The 19,513-nt window shown below is 40.0% G+C and overlaps 1 long non-coding RNA gene across 1 annotated transcript in view; it reads right to left on the bottom strand.

The window, feature by feature from the left end:
• The window catches only part of LOC309613405, a 48,132-nt gene that overhangs the window by 15,367 nt on the left and 13,252 nt on the right, over positions 1–19,513 (bottom strand). The window contains exon 4 of the long non-coding RNA XR_014235706.1: positions 1,711–5,359. This is a non-coding gene — a long non-coding RNA (uncharacterized lncRNA). The remainder of the gene's footprint in view (positions 1–1,710; positions 5,360–19,513) is intronic.

Raw genomic sequence — 19,513 nt, 5'->3', positions numbered from 1 at the left:
GGTTGCTAAATATAAAAAATAAATTATATTAACAGTTATATTACTGTCAGAAATGTAAAACTTTACTTTGTTTAAGGCAAATGTGCCTAAGCCTTTGTTTCATTTCCTGGTCAGAATAAGGTACCTGACTCTTCTTTAGGTGAAACTAAAGTTCATAAAATAAGCATAAAGCAAAATTAAACAAAATTATAAATTTTAGCTTCTACTAGAGGTGATTCAGGCTCTTTGTAGGTTGAATAATTTGGCTTTTGTTACCTCCCTGAGACTTATTACGTAAGAGAAATATTCAATTTTGTGAGAGTACACTGACTTCAGAATTGTGGTATCTTGCCAACAAAGATTCCATCAAAAAAATTCTAAGATTAATTGAACAGTAGAGGACAACAGCAAAGTCAACAACTATTAATTCTTACTTTTCACATTTATTTGAAACTTTGAAAAGCAGTGGAATCAACATTTTAGAACAGAAGAGTATTCTAATGATAAAAATTGACTATAATATTTTATTCACTTTTCTAATTTAAAAAGTAACACCAATTTGGTAGTATATGTGAGTCAAAATTTTTTTGAAGAAAAAAGAAATCAATTGATCACCCACAATCTCAAATCTAAAATACAGCAAGTGAATATTTCAGTGTATTGTAGAAAAGTATCAATAGAATAATCTGATAGTTTGGAGTAATTCAAACTTTATTCTTCATTTATATAAGCTATGCTTAGACTTGATGGATATAGTGGCTTAAATAATTGTTTTGATTCAGTCATAATAGAAATGATTGAGTTCTCTGAATTTCTTGTTTTCCTCATAATTTTGTTTCTATATGTCTATATATCTGATTTCAATATGCACAACTGACAGAGAAGTAATTTCTGAATTAACTGATTTCCCCATGCTGTCTTTTCTTTGTGTCCTATAAATGGAAGCAAAATTATCAGAGGCCAGGAAATGGGTAGGGTTTCCAATCTTTGGTTGAAAAGCTGGAAAATCTTAGTTTTATTAGTCACTAGCTTAAAATGTTTCAAAAGAGATAAAGAAAGAAGGAAAACAGATATACCAATTCACAAATTGCTGTCTTCAAACACTTTGGGGTTGAGATATATATATATCTCAATATATTTATATATATATAAAATCTCTATTTAGAGCTTTTCAGATTTAAACAGAAAATGTAGATTCAGGAATATCTTCAAGGGAATGGCAAGGATTAGGAGTATGCACTTGCTTGTATTCTTGGTTGAAAATGGCTCTTGGGAAGAAAGACACACATGCTGCTATGTCTATGAGCAAAAAGGGTTAATGCATTCCTGACACCACTGATTTTGTTTATTGGGTTTCTTTGCAGGGAGGGGAGCAGTGGAGGAGGTTGATTCATTTGTTTGCTTATTTTATAAGCGACCCCAAACTATGTTTAAAACAGGACCAAAACACAAGGGCAAGTCTATGCAAGTCAGTCAACCTGTAAATGACATTTGTTTGGGGAGTTGAAAAACATATCTGCCTTTGATTTAAACCTTTCTGCCCAAACAAAGTAAAGATGCTTTAAGTTTACTCTACTCTCCTCAAGAATGAGTTGATTTTCAAACTGACATTTGCTTCTTTAATGAAAAGGTCCCTGTTAGCACTGGTTCAGGTATTAATCAGAAGAAAGGCCAGCCTTAAACCACCACTTTTAGCCTGAATTAATGGTACCTGCTGGCTATCACCCCTACCTGTTAGGCTTCCTCAATCCATTCCCTTGTTGCCAGCATAGTAATGGCCCAGAGAATCTTCATATGAAGTTTAGACCTAAAAAAGGAAGTAATAGAAGTCACAACAAAAACAAAAATAAAAGGACTAGCCCCTCTGATCTAGTTCTGAGATTACGAATAATGTTACAGAACTACTGCCTATTCATTAAGAAGAATCTTTTAATTAATGCTAAAAATATCCAGGGCACTTCAAACCTATAACCTGGGGCTTGCTAAGTCCCTAAAGAATTATGAATATTAGATTTTGGTCTAATATTTTTGTTGTTCTGTCCTGTTTCTCAAAATATTTTTATCAATTAGAACTTGTGGGTTTTTCAACACAAATTTTAATGGTATATGAACATGTTTACTCTTTTTAATATCAGAAATCACTTGAATCAAGAAAGAAGGTAGTGTAGCCCATTGACAGCAGGGCCTTAAACCTCTCTTCCACAAAGGCTTAGAGTTACAACAGCATTCATATACGGCATCTCACTAATTTTCTCAACCTGGTAAGATTAATTGTCCCTGGTCACCATGAAGAAATTTAGGCTCAGAGAGCTAAGTGACTTGTTACAAGGCACATGTATGGTAAATAGTGGCACAAGGCCTTGAACTGAGCTCTCTGCCTTTCCGCACACACTATCTCTTGGACAGACAGAATGAACAAGAATACAGTTCTGGGCTGTCATTCTGAATGGTCAGAAAATCACACAAAAAACTCATGCTCTTCCTCTCCCTTTGCCCCTACACTTAATATTTTCCACCAGGTGAATGTGGCTGTGGAAGCCAGTCTTTGGGGAGGAAGGAAGGCAGTGTCCTTAGGGATAATATCAGCTTGGATGGAGTGCTGGGTTATGGAGATGGAGGGAGGAATTGATGCCAAGCAACCAGTCCTGGTGTTGGCAAGATGACAACTGCAGGTGTGCCCACCTCTTATACTGGCTCTTTACTTCTCTGTGGCCTGAACCCAGGTGCCTCCGAAGTTTCCTAACCAAAGAATCACCCCACTTTGCAGTGACTGGGCATGGTTCTGCTGATCTACTTGCCTTTTTCCTTTGATCCTACTTAAAAAATATTGCTGGGAGTCTCATCACTTTGGGAATAGACACAAGAACCTTTGAAAATCTACCTGAGAAGATCTCTGCACAAATTGTTAACAGCGGTCATGCCTGGGAAGATTTTTACTTTTAACCACTTCTGTGATACTTTAATTCTTATGACTGTATATTAATTTGCATTAAATAACACAACCAAATATCTTAAAATCTATATAAGCTCTATCAACTATGCAATGAAAAAAAATCAGTATTTCTGCTTTTTGACATTTCTTATAAAAGCTCTCATTGACATCTTACACTACTACTTTCTTTTTTACAACTTTATGTGACAAAGCACTTTTAAAGGCAGCACAGGACTTCCCTGGTGGTGCAGTGGTTAAGAATCCGCCTGCCAATGCAGGGGACACGGGTTCGAGCCCTGGTCTGGGAAGATCCCACATGCCATGGAGCAACTAAGCCCGTGAGCCACAACTACTGAGCCTGTGCTCTAGAGCCCACGAGCCACAACTACTGAAGCCCGGGCACCTGGAGCCCGTGCTCCGCAACAAGAGAAGCCACAGCAATGAGAAGCCCACGCACTGCAACGAAGAGTAGCCCCCGCTCACCGCAACTAGAGAAAGCCAGCGCGCAACAACGAAGACCCAACGCAGCCAAAAATAAATAAATTAATTAATTAATTTAACAAAAAAGAGTACTAGAAGCATTAAAAAGAAAAAAAAAGTGCATGTATTTTAAAAAATAATAAAAATAAAATACAGGCAGCACAGGGTGATAACAACGGTTTACCATCTGAAGTCAACTAACACCAATTTGTGTCCTGGCTCCCTCAATAATTTGCTGTGTGACCTTAGCTAAATCATTCAACCTCTCTGAATCTTGGTTTCCTATAATAGAAGTTGACTAAATAATACCTACAAGTTCTCCCTAATCATTCATGGATAGATTAAATCATTATTTCTTCTGTGTAGCATGATTGCTAGCCGTCCCTTAGTGCCCATTCTCTTTGTCCCTTATTAGAACTCTCAGCTACAAAAGCTATTTCCCAGTCTCCCTTGTAGTCAATGGGATATGAGCAGAAGTAATGTTTGCGACTTCTGGGTTGTACCTTTAGAAGCAAAAAGCATGTCTTTCCCTTGAACCTTTCCCTCTTCCTGCTTGCCGAAAGCTGATTGAGGAGATGTGTTGGCAATCCACCTTCAAGCACGAGGAGAGAGCACCATCAGGAATGATGGAGATAGAAGGAATTCAGACCTTTCACACTATGAAGCTGCCTTATTATCATTTATTGTTAAAATGTTCTACGAGAAATACACTTCTATCTTGTTTAAACTACTTTTGATAAATTGGGCTTTTGTTTTAGTAACTAAAGTTGGAATTTGGAATTACAAGGGAAAACCAGCTTTATTCTATCTTCCCCAAGTATGTTTCAATTGGCCTTTCTTTAATTCCCTAGTTCAACTGTTTCTCCTCTTTTTAGTGGCACTGATTGTGGATTTTAACAAACATGTTGTCACATGGTAGGAAATTGCCATCATAAACTCTAAGCATATCCTAGTTATGATTGATAGCTTGCTCGTATGGTTGCTTGGTGGCCTGGTAATTATTTGTGTATATGTTTTATCAAACACACAAGATTGATAGTTCTTTGAGTGAAGGACCTGTGTCTTGTTTCTCTTTTTATCCATTATAGCATCCTGCACAGAGCCTGGCATACTGCAAATGTACAATGAGTAAATGCATGGTCAATGCTCTTGTGAGGAAGAGATGGTGCATCTAGTTATGTAAGGTAAGAACACTGACCTCTGGCTTTTCTAGACCTTATGAGTGGGGTCGATGCCACCTAGCAAGTCACCTAGGTTGGTGGCTGCAGCATTTGGTCCTGAGATGGGCATACGACAGGGCTACGTCAATCAGAAGCAATTATTCCAGGATTTTTGTTTAAAGTGCAGTAAAGAAAAACTCTCATTCTTTTGGGGTTGTATCTTGGAGCTGCCAGCAGACATTTTGCTCCCAGAAGTGGAGAGTCTTCCTAAGAACAGAGCTCACCCAGTGGAAGGAACAGCAGAGAGAAAGGGCAAGGCCAAATCCTGATGATATTGTCTCAGCCTCTGGATGAAGCCCTACCCATGAGTTTTTCAGTTATGTGAGCCAATACATTACTGTTTTTTGTTTAGTACACTTACAGTTCATCCTGACTAATAAATAACACATGGATTCTAGCACTAGCTCATTAGTCTTGGGGAAACATTTTACCTCTCTGGGCCACACTTCTGAATATTGAGAGAGTTGGATTTGATGATTTCTAAGGCCCTTTCCAGCTCTAATTTCCAAGATTCTTTCTTCATGTGTATAGGAATCAGTTAGGTGATGCCAGTTGCTACAGCAGATAGACACCAGCATGTCACTCAGTGACATAATACAAAAGATGTTTATTTCTTACTCATATACAGTCCAAAACAGACATCTGATAGGCAGGTGGCTCTCCTCCAAGTGAAGATTTGGCACTTCCTTTATCTTGCGATTCTGTTATCTTCAAACTACGGCATCCCAGGTCACCATGCTTATTATCACTAAGCCAGGGGAATAGAAAAGAAAACAAAGATTGTATGCTATGGAGGGATGGAAAGTTATTGAGCAGATCTAAAATTTGCACATATCACTTTTGTTCACATTCTATTAGCTAAAACATAATCACATTTAATTGCAAACAAGACTGAAAAATGTTTCAGGGAGAAGAGAAAATAGATTTGGTGAATATCAACTCAGTCTCTGCCACAATAAGCCCTTGATCCATGATTAGTAGCTGGGTTCTGTATCCCTGTCTCTGATTCAAGTTGGTTAACTATACATGCTCCTTCTTATACCTTAGTAACTGGTCCTGTTGGCCCTGAAAAGGAATATAATTAAAAGAATACACTGGGTCTAGACATTAGCAAGTTGAATAGGTTAAAGTTTATTTAGCTTGTGGAAAATACTAAAAGGAACACCTTAGGTTTGATTCTGTTTCTAGGCTTGGTTCCTTCACAGTGGTTAGAGAGAGGGAAGGTTGGACGTTCAGGCTTTGCTTGTATTTGAAGGGGGAAAAGGGAAATAATAGTACCAATCATACATTCATCCAATAAAGTTTTATTGCACGTCTCCACTCTGTTGGGAAGCAGCACATTTAAAAACTATGGATGGTGCTGGCACTTGGTACAACAAGGAAAGAGTGAATGCTCAAGGAGCTCTCGCCGCCAAAATACCATCACACGCGCCCGCTCGTGGCCTCCTTGCTGGCTTCATGCTTCTCGCCCAGGCAGTGGGGTGTCTATGGAAGGGAATTTCTATCTCAGTGCTTCGTACTTCCTTGAAATGAGAAATTTATCTAATTTGGTTCTTTTCAACTTGTTTAAGAATTATTTTCCACTATCATGAAACAAGCTAGGACCCACATTTAAAAGAAATATTCTCTACCACATACGCAAAATTCAAGAAGCCATATACAAAAATCCCTGACCTTGACCCTTCATCCCCTCATCCCTCACTTAACTGTCTTTATCATATGCACTACCATATTTATACTTCCAATTGGGTCTCTGTGGCTTAAGGCAACATCTGATTTTTTCCAGGTTATAACCTTAGCTCCCTTTCCTGCATAATGCGTTCTTTCATTATGAAACCCTCTCTGGGCTATGTGATTCTGAGTTCACACCTTTTACATAGCATTCCTCTCCAGACACAATCTGAACTCTCATCTTGGAGGGCAGCTCCTGCTCAGATTGCCAGTATCACTGGGGTAAGTTCCACACATTTTCTACTTCACTCTAGCAGCTTTTATCACTTGTCCAGCATGATAGTATTTGTATTTTTGTCTGCCCATCACATTCACTCTCCCCACTTCTTCTGGTAACGGAATCCTACAAAGGAGTAATCAAATGACCAAATAAGCTTTATGGTCATAATGGACCACAATCCACAATCTACTTTTTTAACCTCTTCAAAGTCACATGGGAGAAGAGATAGGAAAGACTGTTATTTCCTTTCTGAATATCCCAATCAGTTGTATGCTTCCTCCATTTAAAGCAAAAAACATAAGTGGAAATATACAACACAACAGATTTGTTTTACTAGAGAAATGTTCACAGTGTTCTTTTTTTTTTTTGGTTGCATTGGGTCTTCGTTGCTGTGCGCAGGGTTTCTCTAGTTGTGGTGAGTGGGGGCTACTCTTCGTTGCAGTGTGCAGGCTTCTCATTGCAGTGGCTTCTATTGTTGCGGAGCATGGGCCCTAGAGCTTGCAGGGTTCAGTAGTTGTGGCACGTGGGCTCAGTAGTTGTGGCGCATGGGCTTAGTTGCTTCATGGCATGTGGGATCTTCCCGGACCAGGGCTCGAACCCGTGTCCCCTGCATTGGCAGGCAGATTCTTAACCACTGCGCCACCAGGGAAGTCCTGTTCACAGTGTTCTATGTGCATGCTATGACTTCAGAGCAAATAATACTCAACTAGTTCTTTTTTTTTTTTCCTACAAAAAGCCCACATAAAGTTCACAACATTTTCAATGAGGTAAACTGTCTTTGTTCCCTGGGTACTATTGATTGAACAAGGCAAACTTGAATGCGCTTGATGTGAAGAAGGCCAAGTGCTTTGGACTTGGCAATATCTCTGCCTAACAAAGGTACACAGAGAGGAAGAGACAGTGGAACCCAGACTATGTCCTGAATGATGTTGAACATCCCATTCTTGAAAGTACAGGATTAGAGTCAACAGTGACTGATTGCACAGCTCCCCAGCCACACCTTCTTGTTATTTTTATTGGAACAAATTCTCATTACCAAAGACAATCTGCAACTGACTATTCATTACAATCTTAAAGAACCTTATTAATACAGTTAATGTTCCCTACTTCTACTGAAGAAATAATATATTTATATATAGAGAGAGAGAGAGAGAAAGAAGATATGATAGGTATTACCTAGACTAAGTTATATATCCCTTGGGTTACCCAGGACAGTCCTGGTTTATACCTATTGTTCTGGCATAATTGTTAACAATGCCCATTTCAATTTCAGAAGTGTTCCAACATGGTCACTCTAACGACGTTAGATCCAAACAAGATCTTATGTAAGACAGAGGATAATTAAATGTTGAAATGAGGTGGGACTATCAGAAAAGGTTATGTAATTTTCTTTGCTGGAAGCTTCTCAAATTTATTATGCAACTGAATGTTCTGAGAAAATGTATCATATCAAAGGGCTAGGCAATGAATTTTGTTTCTGATGCTGTCAGAAGCAAATTTCAAAATACGTTCCGGGTAAACTGATGGTCACAGGGATAAAAAGTCATGTTAACTATGTCCAGAAGTTCCTAATTTATGCTTGGATTTTCTTAATATTTAGCCTAATGTCTTTAATGACATCTTAGCTATGTTCTTGATTTTTGTTTACATTTATTTTCTCAAACCATAGGCAGATGTCAGTGTCTACTCAGTGTCTCTAAAATAGTCTCTGGGGACTTCCCTGGTGGCACAGTGGTTAAGAATCTGCCTGCCAATGCACGGGACATGGGTTCGAGCCCTGGTCAGGGAAGATCCCACAGGTCACGGGGCAACTAAGCTTGTGCACCACAACTACTGAGCCTGCGCTCTACAGCCTGCAAGCCACAACTACTGAGCCCACGTGCTGCAACTACTGAAGCCCGCGCGCCTAGAGCCTGGGCTCCGCAGCAAGAGAAGCCACCTCAATGAGAAGCCCATGCACCGCAACGAAGAGTAGCCCCCGCTCACCACAACTAGAGAAAGCCCGTGTGCAGCAACTAAGACCCACTGCAGCCAAAAATAAAATAAAATAGTCTCTGAGTCATTCCCAGTTACCTATCATATTGTCAGCACCCCCCAAGAATAAGTCACAGAGGACATGCAAGCAAAGCATGCCAGGGGTTGAAAACTTAAAATGGGATTCTGTCAGTGCCAATAGACTTCTGATCCAATAGCTTTTTGCTAAAGCTGTCTTCATAGGTTTCAGGGTAATATCTAGCTCATACATCCTATTTCTTGGTGTTCCAGTTCATCTCTATTGCTTCATTACACGTTCCTGCCTCCTTTGTTTTTGTGTGTAGACTGATAACAGTTCCCCAACAGCCATTCTCTCTTTCCCTAGGGTAATAGTGCTTTCCTCCTCCACTCCACATTTTTTGCTGGCAACATGGCTGCCAACTAGAGACTAAGCACATTTGCCAGCCCCCGGGAACCCCAGCATGGCCATCGTACTAAGACTGATTTTGAATATAAGCAGATGGTATGCATATAGTTTCTACACTGTTCACTTTAAGGAAACTTTTTGCCCTGGACTTGTTCTCTTTCCCTTTCCTGAAAACTGGAATCAACATATGCCAGCCACCCAGCTTTGACAATGCAGATAATGACCGTGCCGCCCTAGGGCCTTGCTACCCCTAGTGTGGTCTTTGGGCTGGCAACATCAGCATCACCTGGGTGCCTTTTAGAAATGCATAATCTTGGGCCCTATCCTAGTCCCACTGAACCAGAATCTGCATCTTAGCAAGCTCCTCAGGTGGTTTGAATGCACATTAACATTTGAGAAGTACTGCCTCAGTAGCGGATGACGGATCAACATCCATGGGAAAAAAATCTAAATGTCAGTTATTTTGTTGAGCAAATCTGTCTACTGGCCTGGTCTGCCCACCTGTAGACTACTATGAGAGAGCACAATCAAATTGTATCTTCTTTAAAGCCACTGAATTTTGGGGTCTTTTTTTGACCTCTACTCTAACTTATATTTTTTATTCCTCATAATAGCAAACCTACTTTTTAAACCTCTGCTAGAGTCTTGTGGAGAAAGAGATGAGAAAGGATATTTCCTTTCTGAATATTCTATAGTACTTCCTCCGCCCTTCAGGAAAGTACCTAAATTTAACTCAATCTATGTTGATTTATCTGGCACTGGGAGAGTGGGGAGTGCTCTTACCCCATCCTCCTGAGTATCACTGCACATTCCAATGATCATTTTCGGTCTCCTTGAGGATGCTGAGTTAAGAAGCTCCATATAAATATTAAATGAACTGAATACACAATGTCTCCGGAGATGGTTTCGTCTTTTTTTTTTCCAGAAGACCCAAATCCTAACTAGCAGCATTAATCAAATAGACCACATTTATTTTAAAGTACATTAGGGCATGCATGTTTTCCTTTTAATATATAGACTCTTACCCACTATTTAACAACCACCATTCCTCCTTACTTCTTTCCTTCCATCTCTGGTTTGGTAAATATATTCTCTAGACTTGTCATTCCCGTGCTTCAATCCAACTAATATTTACTTAATATCTTCAAAGTGCTAGGCATTATATTAAATGCTAGAAAAATAGTTGTGAATAAGATAAAACAGATCTTGCCATGTATAACTCACAGGCTAATTGGGCAGAAGACCAATGAACAAGTAGTTACACAGCTGAAGAATGTTAAGAAATGAAAAGTACTTAAAATACTTCCAATAATGTTCATTGACTGAATAAATGAAGAAATAAATTAACCGTTAACACCTTCTCTCCAAGCCTCCATGGAGACAGGGGGCACAGTTCCTTTATTTTCCTTCCCTGCCTCTCTCGCTGCTTTCGGTTCCTATTGGTCTTTATTCTTGTGCAAGAGAAACTGGATAATTAACCAGCTAAAAATAAGGGCTTACAGTTAACGCACATGGAAGATGACTGGAAAAGAACTTGGCAAAATGAAAATAGTTGCATTTGGTGGTAAGACTGTGGCTTATTTTATTCTTTTCCTTGTCATTAAAATATCGATTGTGCAATACATTAAAATTGAAAATAAAAAGGGCATGTTTGTGTGTGTGTTACGCTTCTTTTTCACTTTATAAGGGAAGTGAGGTTGCATTTCCTGTGCAATACCAATATCTTATTGCGGTCCACTGGGACTGACTAATGTCATTTTCCTTCCTTTTTGCCTTATGCAAACAAGCCACTGTGACATCCAGTTTCTGGTATTTGGTCTATAGAAGGTCCAGATTTCCATTTCTGTATTGTTAAATAACTCTGAGTTTTAAATATTTAAATATCTTCACTTAGTCCTCACACCTGATAGTCTTCTCTGGGGTACCAATCAAAGGTCAAGGCCCTTTTCACAACATCACTGATCTGCCTTGAAAATCCACGGACAGTGGATAGATCAGCTAATGGAGTGGTAATTGAAGAAATAAAGAGGAAGTTGCTCAGGATGGGAGATAACAGGTGAAACAAACAAAACAAACTACTATTGGATAGGGCACTTCTGAGGCTGGGGTTCTGCCCAGGGAAAACCATGCTGTTGATCTATTGCTGCATAAAGAGTCACCCCAAAAGTGAGTGGCTTCCAACAAGAGCCACATTTTTGCCCACAATTCTCCAAATTGGCCAGGATTTGGCTGGACAGCTCTTCTCTGCCCCATGTGGTCTTGGCTGGGTGGCTCCCCTGGATTGGAGGATCTCAGATGGCTTCACGCACATGACTGGAGCTCCAGCTCGAGCGGGTGGCTCGAATGGCCGGGAATGACTGGGCTTGTTTCTCTCCTTATGGCCTCTCTGTCTAGCAGGGTAGATGGACTCCTTTATATGGTGTCTCAGAGGGCTCCCAAGAGAGTGAAAATACAAGTCTCAACATTTCACAAAGCTTGGTGCAATATTACTTCCGTTCCATTCTTTTGGACAAAGCAAGTCACAAGGTCATCCCAGATTTAAGAGAAAGGAAAATAAACTGCACTTCTAGAGGAGAGGCCCAGCAGACATATAAGAATAGGAGGTGTTGCTAGTGGCCATCTTTGCATATAATCTACCACACACTCTGTGTCACCCTCAGTAATATCCACTGAGCATCCACAGCTGTCACAAAGATTACAGTGTAGAGGGGAGATTAATGCCACAAATGGTATGAAGGTAGGAAACATGAAGTTACCCTACTCATCTTTAAGATTACAATTACAACAACTATTACAACTAAAAGACCTAAAATGTGTTAACCTTACAAGTTAATATCACATAAAATCATTCAATACATCAATCTGCAAGGTTGGTACCATTTCTTAACTTAAAACTGAAAAAAAACAAAGCTTTATTCTTTGTCATATCTTCTCCTTTAGCCTATAGTTTATTTGAAACTTACACATGTATTTATACATTTCTTTATTCAGTTTATCTAACTTGTTTTGGTCCACTGTATGTATTCTTAGAAGGTGTCCTATTCTGTGAGGCGAATACATAGATAAACAAATAGTTTGCTACATAAATATGTCATTATTTATCTATCTTAAATCAGGTTCAGGGAAGTTTAGTGACTTGATCAATATTACACCTTTCATGCAAGACAGAACCTAACCTGGTGCTTAACTTTTCTGGATCTGAAAGAGCTAAAATAATAAAATCCTAACTGTATTCTCCATTTTAGCTTTCCTTAAACTCCTGGGTTACGCCAGGCACACATGATTGTTTAACACAGAGAAAATTGAATATAGCAAATAATTTTATAAAGTAATATCTTATTCCAACTTGACTTTACTTGAATTAAATTCAGTAAATAATTATTAAGTGATTATTCCATGCCAGGTACTGATCTGGGTGCTTGGAGCTCTTCAGTGAACAAAACATATTTCTGCCTGTAAGGAACTTACTTTCTAAAAATGGCATCTTATAAACAGAAAAAACACATCATTTCATTGTGGGAAAAAGGATTTGCAAAATGAGATTGTGCAGGACATTGAGCAGGAGCTTATAAAGATGACTTTATGGTAGCAACTTCTGTTTTTTTCTTTTTGAAGTTTTTGTCAAAAGGAATTGAACTCTGGCATTCTCTCCTTGAGGGAGGAATCTGTGTGAGTTTTACCTCTGGCAATATCTCTCTCAGCCTTGAACTCCTCTGGGCATTCAAATTATAGCAATAATTTTTACATAGATTCACAATTCATAATCTAAAGATTTCTTCATATCCCCTACTCCTCTCCTTTGAGGCAGTCTGAGAAGATAGACCTCGATGTTTCATGGACGACCTTTCATTTTATTCTTACCCTCACAACTGAACACAGATATAGGCTGAAGTTAAATAAACATCCATTTGAAGCCATAGATCTGCCACTTAGGGGATATCTTCTATCATCTCACAACTTTATTCATCACTGTTTTTCACCCATTCTAAAATTAGAAGGGCAAATGCAATAAACTGTTCATATAACAGAACAAACAAAAATTGTTGCCATCCTGGAGGCGCCTCCATTTGAAAGTTCAAATTCTTGCTCATTGGGTGATGTAAAGAAGTCTAAAATTAGCTCAGAACAGTCATTTTTAGGAGTATCAATGTGCAATGTATACAATTTCATACACTGAAAGGATATAAATATGGAAATTTGAGAACAACCTTTATGAGAACAGCAAAAAAGGCCAGACAGATACTGTAAAGTGACATGTAACAATGCAGGGAAGTGTAGGACAAAAGCCAAATAAGTGACATGAGGACTAAACTGATGGATGGGACAGGAAACAGGGTGTTTTGATTCAGATGATGTACTAGGTGCTTGAAAACACTGTCTTATTTAATCTTCCCTACAACACAGTTTTACTGACTGGAATGTTGATGGAAACACAAGAGTAGTTAAGAAACTTGCTTATGGACACATAATTAGAAAAAAATAAAGCCAGTTTGTCTAACTTTAAAGCTCAAACAATTAACATTTGAATTGATTAACAATTCAAAATGCACTGAATTCACCTGAACTGAACATTTTCCAGGTCTTTCTAGCTTTTGCATAAGGCTTTGATGATACTACAAAGGAACTTATTTGGAATTAGAAATACCTGAGTTTGAACCTGGATTCTGCCATTTCCTACTGACAGCACTTGGAGCAAGTCAGTTTCATTTCTTTAAAATAGAAAGATGATACCTACCACATATGGACCCTGAGGGCTTAAGTAAGATACCTCAGTGAACAGAACTCACAAAGTTTACCTGGTGAAGAGAAGGCTCCACTGGATGAATACAAGGTGAACATGGCATGATTGTTATTCCCACTCCACCTGAGGCTGGAAACAATAGTTATCCTAGTCTGGTTCTTACATGTTCACAGGCTCAAGAAGGAGCTTGAAATAGTTTTCTAAATGAGATTTGGGAATTCTTTGTGGATTTCAATTACCCATCCTCTTGCTGGACCTCATTAGCACACGTAATTGAAAACTGACTCTGTATATAATAGGGACAACCGGAATCTCCGGCTTGGAGGCAGTTACTTTGCTGTTACTCATTCCCCGTTCTCTCAAAACACACCGGCAGCCACCCCTCAAACACACAACCTCAGAAGCTGGCGAGAAAGAACCAAAATTCTTCCATTACTACATTTCCTGTGAAGTCAGCCTACATGGAGGCTTTTGTTTCATACCATAGTTTTGTAATATGTGGATAAACAATGACAGTACAAAAGGTCTTACAGACTTTCCTTAGGGCATGCATTCTTAACAGAGGACAGTATTATTGGCAAGGAGGTGAAAATTGGTTATAGAGGGCGAGGAAAACCAGATCAGATACTACAATGGTCTGTGGCCCTTCTCAGTACATAAAAGATATACGGTATACCTGTGGTATTAAAAGTTCATGGGGAGGGGGTGATTAGGGGAAAAAAAAGATTGAGAAACACTGCCTTAGAGAGAGCATAAAGTTCTCTAGCTCAGGTTTTTATTCCAGGAAGAAGACAGGAGACAGGACTGTTCTTGGTGTTCTATGCTATGACGGCGATTTCAGGTGTTCCAGTTCATCATGATAGTGGTTTTAAGAGCAGGGCTCTGAGGCAGGCTGCTTGGTTTGAAGCAGAGTTCAACCATTTATAGCTGTGTGATCTGCGCTAATTAACTAACCTTTCTCTCTCTCTCTTTTTTTTTTATTTGTAAAATGAGTATTGTAATACCTGACACTTAAGGTTGTATGAGGGATACAAGACCCAGCCTATATTTATAAAAAGAGGCAGCAGAAGCCACTCCCACCTTTGTGACCTTTAATCCACATCCTCTAGATGGCCAAATCCAGGCAACGTACTTTTTTTAACTTAGAGAATTTTGAAAAATATAGAATATATAGAAATAGAACATAGAAAAGAACAGATGTAATATGTATTCCCACACATGAAAAGTTAATTTATGCTAGCATTTTGTCATATTTGCTTTAGTCTTTTTCTATGTATAAAAATTTTCAATTACACAAGTAATACTTATACACATGTTCCCTTTTGTCCTCTCTTTACCTCCAGGTCTACCATTGTGAAGCAAAACTTTTATAAATGCCTACTGCCTGCCAGGTACAGTTTCCTTAGAGGTATTCTTTCTGAATGGGTAGCCTAAGAGACTAGCCATCCTGCAAAGCATAAATCTCTACCCAGACAAGGTAAATGTCTTCATTCAAGTTAAGACCCAAATGACATTTTCTCCATGAACTGAAACAATATTTCTTGGGCACCTACTATGTGGGAGAAGTTTCTGAATTGGGAGCAGAACTGTAGCAGATGTCAGCTTTTCAAAATGAAAATCTGGGTGGTTGGAATGAGTGGATTAAATTGGTCTCCATGCTTGAGGTGGCATTCCAGATGTTTCTCACAAATGGTAATGAATAAACCTCTCCCCTTATTAATAACAAACCCAATGGTGGCATTTGCAGATGACTCAGTCCTTTTGTCTTTAGCGTGTAGGTCTCAGCAAAGGAAGATGTGAGCTGCTGAGTTAGGATCAGACCTGGGAACCCCACTGGTTTGCACCCTGGCCCAGTGTCCTGGCAGTGGAGAATTCTGCAGTCACAAATGCCTAGGAGGCAAAGGAGTGAAAGTCTTGAGTCCTGAGTGAGGCAGCCCTAGGAAGCTGGCATTGCCTGGGTTCCTCGGGCACAAGGCTGTGACCCAAGGGACTGGAATCTTCAGGAGATAGCAGAGGGCCACCTGTCCTCAGGTGAGGTTATCTACTCATCCAATGGAGCCAAGGAGACAATCTGCTTAGATAGCAAGGGTTGCAAGATAATGGCCACTGGCCAAAATGGCAAGTTGTCTCCTGGGGGTAACTCTTGGACTTGGAATTTGACTAAGAGGAGGGAACATTATGTGGTGCTCATGTAGAGCTCTGGAAAACAGAGCAGTGGAGGCACCCACACAGCTTCAATTATGGCCCAAACATTTTTTTTCTTTCTTTCTCTCTCTTTACTTTAAAAGTGAAAATAAACGTTTTAAATGTTTGGGTATAATCCACTAAACTGTAATTATTAATATTAATAATGATAATAACAATGCTATCTATCACATACTGAGTGCTTCTCAAAGGTCAGGCCCAGTATCAAGCTACTCTCACAACAGCACTGAGAATCAGGAGGCGGTATCTCCATGTTACAAGTCAGACCTAGTTTCATTCACTCACTCACTCCCTCACCAACCAGAGAACATTTACTGAGCCTTTTCTGTGTGGTAGGCCTTGTGCTGGTGCCTCAGAGAGTTTACCATCTACCACAACTAACAAGTGGAGACACAATAACTAAAAGTCATTTTAATTTGCTCACTTGAAACTGGTAGAGGAAAGGGTGGTCCCTAAACCAGACAGGAAACGCTGTGCAGTACTGGCCTTTCAGCACATGTCAAAAGAAAACAAAAAAAGTCTCATTAAATTTGCTTCTACTTCCAAACTAATCCTGGGGTGGGGTGGGGAGGGAATGGGATGGAGAATATACAAAGGTAAATGGACCACGTGCAGAGGAGAAGAAAACTCCAGCCTAGTGCTTCTCCCCTTTTCTCCAGCGCTATTTCCCAGATTGCTGTCTTAGTGCTTTGCGCTAACCTATCTTAGAACAGTACTTGTAAAGCACTTACTTGTCTGTCTCCAATAGACTGTAAATAAATTGTAATCAGACTCCTTATGGGCATAGGTTATCTTATTTATCTTTTTTCCCCCATACCTGGAGCACTTTTAAAAGCTCATTTAATTTGATTAAAATGAACAGATGAATGAATGAATAGATGCCTGGGTTTCTCTTGGGTGATTCTCCTGCGTGCATAAGCATGGACAAACAGATTCACACAAATTCACAAATATTCCCAGAGTGATGGGGACACTGTTTCGTTACCAAAGCCCTCCCTTTGCTGGCCCAGCCGTCTTGTGTGGCCACCTCTTCCATCCCCATTCCTCTCTCAAGGCCAGTGCTACCAGCTCAATCCCTTCTCACCACCAGCACCATTGAAACCTCCCTCTGTCAGCTGACACAGGAAACAGTGAACCACCTGACAAGATAATCTAACAGTAGGCCTAGAACAAGACTTGGGCAGCTTCTAGAAGTCCTGGTGTTTTGACTCTGTATGACCCTAGAAGGGATTTTGCCCAGCATTTTTTTTTCAGGCTTTTTGAGTTTCCAAATCATCACATTTAATACTCTCTATAGCCATACCCTCTAAATTTGAATGTCAGTTAATAATACCTGTGTTTGTCTAGCGTGAAGCCATCTTTTTCACTTCTCATTTTACTTTACAATATTCATGATGTGGAAAACAGGACTGGTGAGGGTTATTATCTGTATTTTACAGATTAAGACTCTAAGGCTTAGAAATTAAGCAACCATCCCCAAACAACAGTGAGATTGACTCTAGATTGGGACAAGTATCCAGGTCTCCAGATAATTAGTCTAGTGTTTTTTGTTATTCTAGTTTGAATACGCAAAGCCCAATAGAAAGGAGAAAGTCTTATTTGGGGAAATTTTCACCGGAGTGGGACAGAGAGTGGCAGACTCAGATAGGATCCAGATGTGAAGACTGCTATGCTCCTCAGTCTTCACAGGTATGTTCAGGTGGGTGTGAGGGAGCAGAGGAACTAAATTTGCAGTGTGTCTTTCATGTCCTAGACATTCTGCTAGGTGCTTAAATGAGGTAGCTCATCTACCCATCATGAAAACGAATGTTTCCACATAGGTGCTATGATTCTCATTTGCTAAGGAGGAAGCTAAGGTTGAGAATGGGCGGGAACTTGCCCAAGACTAATAGTTAAGAAATGACCACCTGAGGAACTATTCAGATTTGTAATGCTGGGGTCATTAGATAAGTTTTCTTTCTTCCTTCCTACTGATATTTATTACATACACAAGATACTGTCCTCAGTAGTACTGGGAATTCAAAGATAGGGTAGACACAGTTTTTGTCTTTAAAACCATATATTGGGGCTTCCCTGGTGGCACAGTGGTTGAGAATCTTCCTGCCAATGCAGGGGACACAGGTTCGAGCCCTGGTCCGGGAAGATCCCACATGCCGCAGAGCAACTAGGCCCATGAGCCACAATTACTGAGCCTGCGCATCTGGAGCCTGTGCTCCGTAACAAGAGAGGCCGCGACAGTGAGAGGCCCGTGCACCGCGATGAAGAGTGGCCCCCGCTTGCCGCAACTAGAGAAAGCCCTCGCACAGAAACGAAGACTCAACACAGCCAAAAATTAATTAATTAATTAATTAAAACCATATATTAGAATATGAGAGAGTGGGACTTCCCTGGTGTTCCAGTGGTAAAGAATCCGCCTTCCAATGCAGGGGACGTGGGTTCGATCCCTGGTCGGGGAATTAAGAACCCACTTGCCACAGGGCAACTAAGCCCACGTGTCACAACTACTGAGCTCGAGCGCCTCAACTAGAGAGCCTGCGTGCTCTGGAGCCCGTGCCACAACTAGAGAGAAGCCCGCGCACCCCAACGAAAATATCCTGCATGCCTCAACGAAGATCCGGCATGCCGCAACTAAAACCCGATGCAGCCAAATAAATAAATAAATATTTTTTAAAAAAGAATATGAGAGAGTAATATAAACACATACATCATTATGATGTCAGCAGAAATGCTCTAAAATAAGTATAAGCAAATTTCTTGGAAAGTCAGAAGGTGAGAACACTTTCTATAATGCAGCGTTTGAGCTGGGTCTTAAAGGGTGAGTATTATTTCACTAGGAAGAGATGATCTGTCAGGGAGGAAAAACTTTTCTTCTATCCTCTTATGTTCAGTAGTTGGAGGCCTGTGAATTAAACTGTGAATTAAAAAGAAAGTTTAGCATGAGAAAGGACAGATTTTCATTCACATAGGTATATATGAGAGTTCACAGAAAAATGTGACTCAAAACCAATAAGCCTTTTTTATGACTTAACCATGGATGCAAAAGGCGACCCCCAAAAGGGTGCAGAAGATGCAGACCCCATGATTTAAATTCATCCCCAAAGATAGCCAAAGAGAAAGAAAGTAAAGACTCTCATTGCCACAGGCAGTCTCAGTACTAGCAAGGCGATAAGGAAAGACAGATAAACCCTCCGAGAGCTGGCAGTGGTCAGTACGGTGCCAGCTGTACCGCAGGTTCCTGCATTTCTGTTCAGCTGACTACGAATTCCTGGGGCCCCCAGACTGACGGTTGGCTGCCTGCACATGCAGGTCCAACAATCTGCACTCCCTGGCAGATGAAAACTCTCAGAGCAAACACGCTCTCACTAAACACCAGCCAAGCTCTCAGGACACAAAATGAGACAAATAGGACATAGTAGCGACCCATGTGAAGGAAAGGATCTATAGTCAAGAGTAGTCGAAATTGAGAGTCATCCAAGAGTCATAATGCCCCAAAACTAGTTCCTTCAAGTGTTTTCTTCTGCCAGCCTAAAGTTAGAAAGAAAGAACAAAGAGAAGCTCTTACTCTTGTTCAACTGGACTCCAGGCAGAAATCCAGCAGACAGAC

This window comes from Balaenoptera borealis (genome assembly GCF_965194805.1).
Source record: "Balaenoptera borealis genome assembly, chromosome: 1".
NCBI classification, from domain to species: Eukaryota; Metazoa; Chordata; class Mammalia; order Artiodactyla; family Balaenopteridae; genus Balaenoptera; species Balaenoptera borealis.
Note: the sequence above shows the minus strand (reverse complement) of the source record. Positions and strands in the feature narration are given on the sequence as shown.